The sequence below is a fragment of the Phalangium opilio genome, unplaced genomic scaffold (genome assembly GCF_054372755.1).
Source record: "Phalangium opilio isolate 3A_F unplaced genomic scaffold, DU_Popi_V2 ptg000003l_1, whole genome shotgun sequence".
Classification (NCBI taxonomy): domain Eukaryota; kingdom Metazoa; phylum Arthropoda; class Arachnida; order Opiliones; family Phalangiidae; genus Phalangium; species Phalangium opilio.
The window spans coordinates 13,513,887-13,523,391 of record NW_028324145.1 but is presented as its reverse complement, the minus strand read 5'-3'; the positions used below and the strand labels follow the sequence as shown (position 1 = coordinate 13,523,391).

Genomic DNA, 9,505 nt, shown 5'->3' with positions numbered 1-9,505 from the left:
CATTTTTAATTACCGATTTTAAAAGGGGGTGACGGTGCATGAATGGTAAAAGGTTTTCCCCAGGGAGCATATATATAAAATGGAGTCCTATTCAGTAAAAATAAAGAGGACATATCTAATGCAGTGACGTACAGTACACCCTTCAACGAGACTCCCATAAATTGAGTCTCTTTCCTCACTCACCCATAATTCTACTTTTAATCTTTTAACTTCTAATCAGTTTAAATGATATAATTGTTCTGAAAATTAAATTTCGTCGCTTCCTGTTAGAATCCCCGGATGCTAGTTCCCTTTGAACCCTACCACTTTTTGGCGAAATGAGTGAAAGACAAAAGAGGGGTGTAGATGAATTTCCACGTATAGAAATTTTACGAATTATGGTCCATTTGAAATATTGTGGAGAGTCGAGCGGCCGGTTCGTAAAAGGACCGGAAAATCCATTTAGATTATGAAACTCAGATTGCACGTTTAAATTATTGCTATAGTCAGAGTGCATGCCGGGAAAACAATATCGCATCCAGTTTATGTTATAAGATAAAATTAAAACTTCAGAGCGGTTTAGATGCGAGTTAGGATTTGGTTACTTGGATTTGGCTTACGATTTAAGTCGGCCACGAAGGGATTTAAAAAGAAAATAACAGCTAAGACATAATACTGACCTAATTCTCAATTAAAGCGCAGTCTAGCATAGCGCATAATTAAGAGATAATCCATAAATAATTAGAAACAAATGCTTCAATGGGAATTCAAAGGAATGAGTGAAAGCTTAATTAGGACAATCCCTCTTGACCATGCATAACCCTCCCAATAGAGCGCTGCCCATTATTGGAAATCTACAAAGTTAGAACAACTCCCAATCTCATCTGAAAACGAAATAAGGTCAAGTACAGACAGCGCAGGGTGAAAATATAATTTGGGCTCGATGGATGGGAGGTTTGGGTATTGTAACGAAATTGGGACCCATCTCATTCAGGCGTGCATATCCAGGTATACGGCAAAAGGCCCGAGACTCGACAATGTTCGTCCAACCGTAAGACAAAGCGGACGACGCGAACTAATTGGGCAATAATGGCTTTCAATCGCGAGAGAGCGCGGTCAACTTGACCAACAAACGCACCGAAGGGGGCCAAGCTCATCCTTTCTGGTTAGGAAATCAATTCCATAACCAATAAGTTCTTCAGCTGCGTTCTACTTTGTAAGAATTTCACCGCAGATGGCAATTGAGAACCATCTAAAATTACTTCCAAAACGACATATCTGTCACAGAAATGGGGTTAAACATACTTTGTTTTGGTATCTAACTGGCACCTAAGAAGAGGCGGGGAACTTTTGTCCGTAATACCATCTTACAAACACAGATATGTTGGGTAATGGACGCCCAGGATCTAATGTCCGAGAAGGTCCAAGATGGAAATTAAGAACAGACCAGGTCAAATTCATATGGAAAGTGCAATTTTTTTTCATTATAACCTACAACTCCACTTTTAGGACCCATGAGGAAAAATAAAACAGGTGCTGATGAAGTACAGAGCTTATACTTATTACCAGATGGTCAAAGCTTTAACATTGGATTTTACTGCCACCAGGGTTACCCAAATCTACTTTACTTTCAGATATTTCTGTATTTCCCAACAATATCGATTAGTTATTGGAAGAAAGTAACCGAAGTTAGTTCTTGATAAAATAATAAAGTTAAAAGTTTAATACTAAAATCCCCAGGTAATAATTAATAAATGCTAACCCCGGAATAAGTATTTATATTTAAATGTTAAAATTTTCGAAGTGAGGTCGCTGGTTAAGTATAGAAGAAGAACGATCGATTGGAATGTCTTGGGTCATTTCATTGATTTAACCAACAGTCAATGAAATGATTTAGACGCCTCCTACAGTGTAATTTCATCCTAATTTTTGTTCCAAACGCAATATTAATTAAGTATTTTGTTCAAAAATTCAGGTAAAGCGAGTCTAGTACAGGCAACTTGATTTAAATCTGTACTACAATTCGAAAACGACTGTAGGTGTAAGCTGACTTTGTCAAAGATGTACAAAATAAACCTTATAGAACCGATCATGATTTATTTATTGCTCGAATTGATAAAATCATTTTTAAGGCACCCAAACCCATTCCCCCCCCAGTCCCAATCAAATTCAATGCCCATTCAAAAGTCAACAACTAACTTCAAACGTTCAACACATTTCAAGTGCATGGATGAATTCGCATTTAAACTTCAAAAGAGATAAAAAAACCGTATCCCACATAAAAACCCTAACTTATCCAAGTTTTTCCAATCCCAAAATAAACAAAAAAGTATTTCAAAGTACTAAAACGTTACCGTCTACACCGCTCAGGGCAATTCCGTTTCAAAACGGATAAAAGAAGAAAAAATAGAAAACACCAACGAAAAACCAAAGACGTCAAGTATCCAATAAAAAAGATATATCAAGAGAGAGGTCCTACCTTTTGGTGAAGATCTTGTAGAAGATGACACGAAATACGGAGGATGAAGAGGAGAGCAAAAAATATCCCAATGATGAGAAGCAATTTCGTTGAGGTTTTTTGACCGTTACTTCAGGTTCATTTCCCGTGAGATGCGTCTATCCTGGTTGGTTTTTGCTTCTTCATCTTTTCAGTCTTAAGCCACGCGACCTTTTGGAAAGAAAAGGAAAACCTTTAATTTCTTTTTCATCTCAAAAATTAATCAAGATGATGAATAAGTCTAAAGTCCGTTAGATTGGTTGATCCAGCCGCCGACGTTCAATTGGACAGTAGGACATTACCAAGATTGGGTCCGTCGTAAGGATTGGTATAACATAAGAGACAAAGATTGGTTATATATCCAATTAGGAATACTGTATATGTTATCGACCATTTTTATCGGATATTCCAGGTAACCTTTGACTGGGTTACGTTTATAGGGTGTTTTTGAATAAGATTGACGTTGATCGAAGGTGGGAGCAGAAGACTACGTAACGTTGACGATGAAATGGCCCATAAAGGAAGGTCAGAGACAGAGAGGATGAAAGGGTAAACATACATCGTAAGATTAACCTGGAAGTCAGGTAAAAATATTGGGAAAGGGAACATATCCAATATTGGGATTTCATCCAGGACGATGGGATATTTTCTGGTCGTTTATGAAAAGATAATTATTGGTAAAACCCAACCCAACCCAAAACAAAAACATCTATGCCTAATTTCTTTTTCAATCTCAAAAATTCGATATAAATAAATTTAGCGGAAAATGTTTTCCAGTCTTGTTTATTATTATTCTGGTAATATTATGCCTCATTAACTTTAGTAACTTTAAAGATTAATTAACCTATTGCGAAAGGATTAGGATAGCAACTTCCTACGTACGTTAAGCCAATTTAATTTCATATATATGTGCCAGAAGCTAAGTACAATCAATTCATTAATTGGATATTCAAATACTGGCGACTAATTTCCAAGGCGCCTGCGAAATCAACGGAGCAAATTATTTGCTCAACTTCATCCCTGATAAGTTAATAGTATCGGGTAAATGATTCGAAAACGTGATCTTCCAGATTAAATCATTTGTAAAATTAAGGCTATATTAAATATCTTCACGTGTTAAAAACGAGGGAATAAATTGCGGTTAGTTGCCTGTCCTTCCAATTATTTGAGGCATTGCCAAAATTGCGCATTGTTTAATGTCTTCCATTTTAGACAATGCATTATATTAGATCTACCAAATGTCATTAAGAACATAAAAAAAACTAAATCGTTTTATTGGTCAAATTTCGTTGGGAGAAAAGAAGACTACCTTCCCACGCTCAGAAAGCATCTTCTGACAATAAAAACAACAGCGTCGTACAATGAAAAATTGTAGGCTTTCCAAGGTTGTAATTGTACTGGTACTTACAAGGCAACGCCTATACGATTTTTAGTGGACCCATCGAAACACCCAAGGTCAACTCGCGTAACCTTCTCCATGCAGCGCTTAAGACTAAAGCAATTTTATTCGTCATAAAATCCGTCTTTTTGCGAATATAAAAAAGAAAGAGCGCAGTGATACTAAACCGAAACGAAGCCGAACTGTCCAGAATTGAAATAAAGCCCTTTTAGGATTTTTACCAAGCAGCATTTTGCTTTTATTCGAAGTGCCGTGTCTGTGTGTGAGCCCGAATTATGAAAGGCGAAAGCTGTTTTGCGTCTTTAAGGGTTTTGTTTTTCGATGCATGCATGCCAGAGTGGGGTTTCTTTGGCCAAACACGTTAAAAACATAATACTATCAAAAGGAAAAATACCAAAAACAAAAAAAAAAAAATAAACCATCAAAGTTTCTCGCCTTTGGTTTTCTATTCTTGTATTTTACAAGTTTCTTTATCCAGCAATAGCAATTTTTGCGTTGCAATAGCCGAGCTCTCTTCGAGCTTGAAATCATCGTGATTTCTTTAATATAAATGGGCACTTACGAAACGTTCGCGTTACCATTATTCATCTCAAATTCTCTCTCAACTTCTCAAGGTTAGGTTTAAAGAAAGAAAAAGGTGTAAAAAACTAATAATAAAACGTTTATGTGCATGGGGTTTTTTAAAATTCACGAATATTCTTGGAAAGAGTTCTAAATGAAAAACTTATTGATTTACCTTTAGCTATTTTACGAGAATAATTGAGTTAAACCTTATTGGATAAAAAAAAAGGGTCAAACTACCTTTGCAACATTGTTCAGGGAACCGGACGTTTTAAACTAATTTTAGTAACGTAAAACAGTAGGTATCGTAAATTTTGTCAAAACGGATTTCGCTTCTCAAAAAACCAGCCACCATCTGGTCTCGACAATAAAAGTTTTCAAGATCAAATCAAAACAGACAGATTTTTATAAGCAAAAAAAAGAAATAAAAATTTGGTAGAAAACCTAAATTTTACTAGCATCTATTTGGAAACAAGATCAAATGTCTACATTTTATCGCATTTCCGGCGACACTCGTCTCTCTTCCCACGTATATAACCCATCTGATAAAAGCTTTGATTTTGGCGACATTATATCAGTCTATCGCAAGTAAATATCGTAAGACTTGGCTTGCAAATAAACCGTCAACTCTTATCAATTTCAGTATAAAGGGGGGGAATATTTGCCAGTAACGGTCAAATTTAACACATTCATCGATTCAACTCGATGCAAAATAAATATATACATCAGACAGGATGGGGCTTTCCAACAGACATTTGTCCTTGAACTATGGTATACCGTATGCATGCATTGTATTAAGCCTTTTCCAGGAATAACATGTTCAAACCAAAAGGAATTTTGTGAAACATGACAGAAATGATTACATATTTACCCATAAATATCTTGCTGGGTCATTCGTAAACGTGACACTGTTCTTATTTTCATCTACTTTAAGGTCTAGCAGAGGTCATTTATCACATAAGACGGTGGTTCAACCGCTCGAGACACCAGACATAGTCGTATTAAATTCTCCACCTGACGGTCAATTTTTCAAAAGGCGCAAAACAATCTAAAAAAGAAAATAAATAAAAAACATTAAATTAAAATAGACATGAAACAACTTAACCTAAAATTCGATTTACTAACTAAAAAAATACCAAAACATAATTAAATCTAATCATCTCCAAGGTCAAATGAAAAATAAAATTACATCTCCAAGATCTAATTAATTAATGTTGTAAAGCCTAAATTAAATCTACGATCGATTGAAGATGACACTTCACCGTTCAAGAATAAAAAGTCAAGATTATAAAAAAAGGGTTTAAAAGGGGGGGGGGTTGAATTTAACCGTCTAAAGATAATTAATCGCTTTAAAATGGGAGAAGTTTCAAAAAACGTTTCCAAAACGAGTATGCAATAAAGACAAAAGCAATCTCCACACTAAAGTGTGCAATATACGCGAGCCTTTCTACGCGTGGAATTTTAATGGGGAACTGGTACCATTAGGTGTCCTCTTTTTATGGTTCCACTCTTCACAGCGAAGGAAGTCAAATTTCACACAGCCACACACACACACGGATGAACAATTTTAATTAGCTTAATTCGAACAAGGTTTTCTAATTACCATCACAAGGGGTCGGGACCTTTGATGTACGAATCGTGCAAAGTTCCATTCCCTATACCAAACTCTTCAACTTTTTAAGCCTAAATTGCGTAATAGCCTATTTTAAAACAAAGGTGCAAGTTCTTCAACTTAGGCCTTGGAAAGTTTAAAACCTGAAAGTGGCCGAAAGTCCCCATAAAGTACAGAACAGTCAGCATATTATCGGTACCGGTGAGTCATTGGGGAAAAAAAACCGCGTGAAGAAGAGCAAAGGCCCATCCAAAGTTTAGCCTCCGGTAATAAAAGACTGTTTAGTAAAGGCTTTATATATATAAAAAAATCTATCGTCTAGTCTTACTCTTCAAGGGACTGGCTAGCTTTCTAAGCCTTGGTTTGATCGCTTACGGCCCTTAAAAAAGAAAGAAAGAATAGGTTCTGCTAGAAGGAGAAGAAAGTCATTAGAGAATAAATCCTGGGCATCAGTATTACAGGAATCCTTGGCGCCCATGACCACAGGCGGTCATCACACTCTCGCGGACAAGAGGTGATGCTAAGGGGTGGTTGGGTGGGAGGAAACGGCAGGAAGGTAAAGGTTGGTAAGGACAATTCTTTCCGGTCAAGAAATGGCTGGGTTAGTCGAGTCTAGGAGAAGTCGACCGATGTATTTCCTTTATATTGCTTTTATTACCCGAATTTTATACAACTTTGAAGGCCGATTTTCTATTATAGTAGCGACTATTACCTACACACCTCAGATTTTGGGAGCCAAGGCTTACCGAAGCTCCACCATTGAACTGCTAAGCAGCGCGGATTGGTGACAAGTTAGACATAAAAGGGGTTACAAAAGTACGTCATCATGTGTCATTATTACTGCCAAATTGTTAAACCTGTGCCTTTTTGAAAATGCTTAAAACTTTGAAAATCTATAAAATCCATATAATTTTAATTAACCAACAGACCTTCGCATTGACCACTCACTCGAGATCAATAAATACTTAGAGATGGTGCATAGAGGGTGCTAAAATCTGTTCCTGGTTGGTTCAAAACGCTTATTGGATTTCCATTAATTATCCGTCTTTAATCATTTAGTTCACACTCCTATTATTTTTAAATGGAGAGTATAGCTAACCATAACTTAAGCCTTTGCTTTATTATTTTCGCCATTTTAAGACTAAGAGGACCTCGTCCAATATATTCAAACGTGAGACTTTTAACGCCCGTCGGCACTCACCGACCGATTATGACAAGTCTTCACCCCCTCCCCCTTTTGCCTTATAAAATATTACTGAAGATTAGGTAGCAGCCCGTCCGTACATAACGAAACTATACCTTTTGAAAGTTTCGCGTTGAAACATTTAATAAAGTTCGAAGCTTAAATCAACGCTATTATTAACCCTTTTCCAATACCTTCTTACGTATTCCTTGACCATCCCCATACACAAACCTGAGAAGCTTTCCGGTGGCTTTTAAGCCTAAGCTGTCCGAAGAAATATGAAATTGGTATAGGAGTTCCTGTCGGATATACGACGACGGTATTCATTTTCATAGGCGGGGAAGCTCGTTAAAATGTTAACGTCTTATCCGATATACAAAGAAGCGTGCAATCGATCTGCTCTTCCCTCACCCCCCTCTCTACTTCCACTTCGGCGGAAGAAAAGCTTTTTCTAGTCCATTTTTAGAATGACTGACGTACATGAGAGACAAAACGTTACGGATGTTTTAAGATAACCCTAAAAGTTACAGGGTTATCTACGTTATACCAACTTAAGGAATGGGAAACGCGTGTAGAAAAAGGGTTGGAACTAATACGAATGCGTATCAATGCACACTATATCTTGTACAGGATAGTGTAATCAAAAAGAAATATTTTAGTTAAAAGAGAACGAAAGGAAAATGGTTTGGTTCACTTCCGACTACATGCAAACTGACTTCCGGTTTATAAACTTCCAATAAGGAGTGGAAAATACTTCTTGTACAAACTTTAAAACGCGTTACTAAATCAAGAAATTCGAAGGGCCTATAACGTTAGATTTTGTAGGGAAAAATCTTTGATAAATATTTTAAAAATAGTTTGGTTCGTCTGAAGTGGGTGCACATAAGGTTCCTTCACAGACGATAGGATAGTTCAGAGTCTTCGAGGTTAAAATTACCAAAGTAAACCATTTCGTATCTGTATCGAAAAGACATACTGCGCGGCACGAAAAGAAAATCTCAGCTGCGAGAAAAGAGAGAAAGAGAGAGAGGGAGAGAGAGATAAAGCTAAGATGCTCGAATTGGAAAAGCGGAAAAGATTTTTTCGTTTGACTAGGTTTCGGTTTTTCAAATTACAGTTTGAATTTATCTTTTCCTGGGGCTTCTTCTGTTCTTTCTGCTCGAATGTGTCGCTTCGCTTGGTTAAAATTGAGTGAAAAAGAAAGAAGAAGAAAATGAAGAATCTGTGCCTATCTCTCCCTCTCTCAAGGGTGCGTTCAGGGTGACGTTTTTATAATACAGAAAATAAATTAAACCCCCAAAGAAGCTCGTGTTGGTTCGTTCCCTTCGGTTGATTCGTTACTTTGTAAATCTCCGGGATTGCGAAAAGCTATCTACATTGACGAATCCAAAATAGTTATTTTCAATTACTCGATAAAAACACAATATAAAGACCAGAGTCTCAAAGAGGGGGTATTGCCTTCGATATCAATCTAATATGAGAACACCTACAAATGCTGTAAATGTAATTGGCAATGACTTCGATTATAAGCAGTCTATAATAAACATAATCAAGTTGGTCTATGACGCGAGAGGTTTACGTTGTACGGGGGAATGTCTGGTTCTCAGAAATCACTTAACCCGAAAACCCAACCTCAAATAAAGCTTCCCCGTCGAGATTTCATAATCATAATCATAACACTCGTATATTTTAAACATATTTAAATACAACACTAACAAACAATCATCATCCCATGAAACGGTTCGGTTTCGCCCACCAGGAATTCCCAGGCACACCTTCCCTCCGCCGCTTTAAAAGACAAGTCTTACAAGTACAGTCTGGTACACGCGGGAACCCCAGCTAGTCGAGTCAACAAAGTTATGTCCGGGTTTGAACTGCAGACTCCCCCCTCTCTAAAAATAATTAACGATTGCCTCGTCATCTAACCAATTATATTCATAATTTAGCGGGGGAACTGCCAGCACCGTTTTAAAACGCAAATGCGAATGGTAGGTAATGGTTATAGGTCTGTATATGGTTAATAGCGAAATATCTACCAAGAACCAAGCAACTCCCACAAGCGGGGCTGTTAAGAGTAGAGGACGGCGAGTGACAAGGCAAGCCAGGAATGAAGTCCATGGAGAAACTGGTAACATGGGAGAAGAAATAGAGAGAGGGTATAGACAAGAGGGAGTAGCGAGCGCCTCGCAACGTTCGATAGACGAACGACTCTCAAATCTCTCGCGCAACGTGTTGTACGCTCTCAAGCCCAAAAGATCGAAGGCGGAGAGGACG

The 9,505-nt window shown here is 37.4% G+C and overlaps 1 long non-coding RNA gene across 1 annotated transcript in view; it reads right to left on the bottom strand.

The window, feature by feature from the left end:
- LOC149717977 (uncharacterized) overlaps positions 1-9,505 on the bottom strand; it is a 133,627-nt gene that overhangs the window by 61,811 nt on the left and 62,311 nt on the right. The window contains exons 4-5 of the long non-coding RNA XR_016368304.1: positions 5,308-5,484; positions 2,459-2,647 (exon numbers count right to left, since the gene is read on the bottom strand). This is a non-coding gene — a long non-coding RNA (uncharacterized LOC149717977). The remainder of the gene's footprint in view (positions 1-2,458; positions 2,648-5,307; positions 5,485-9,505) is intronic.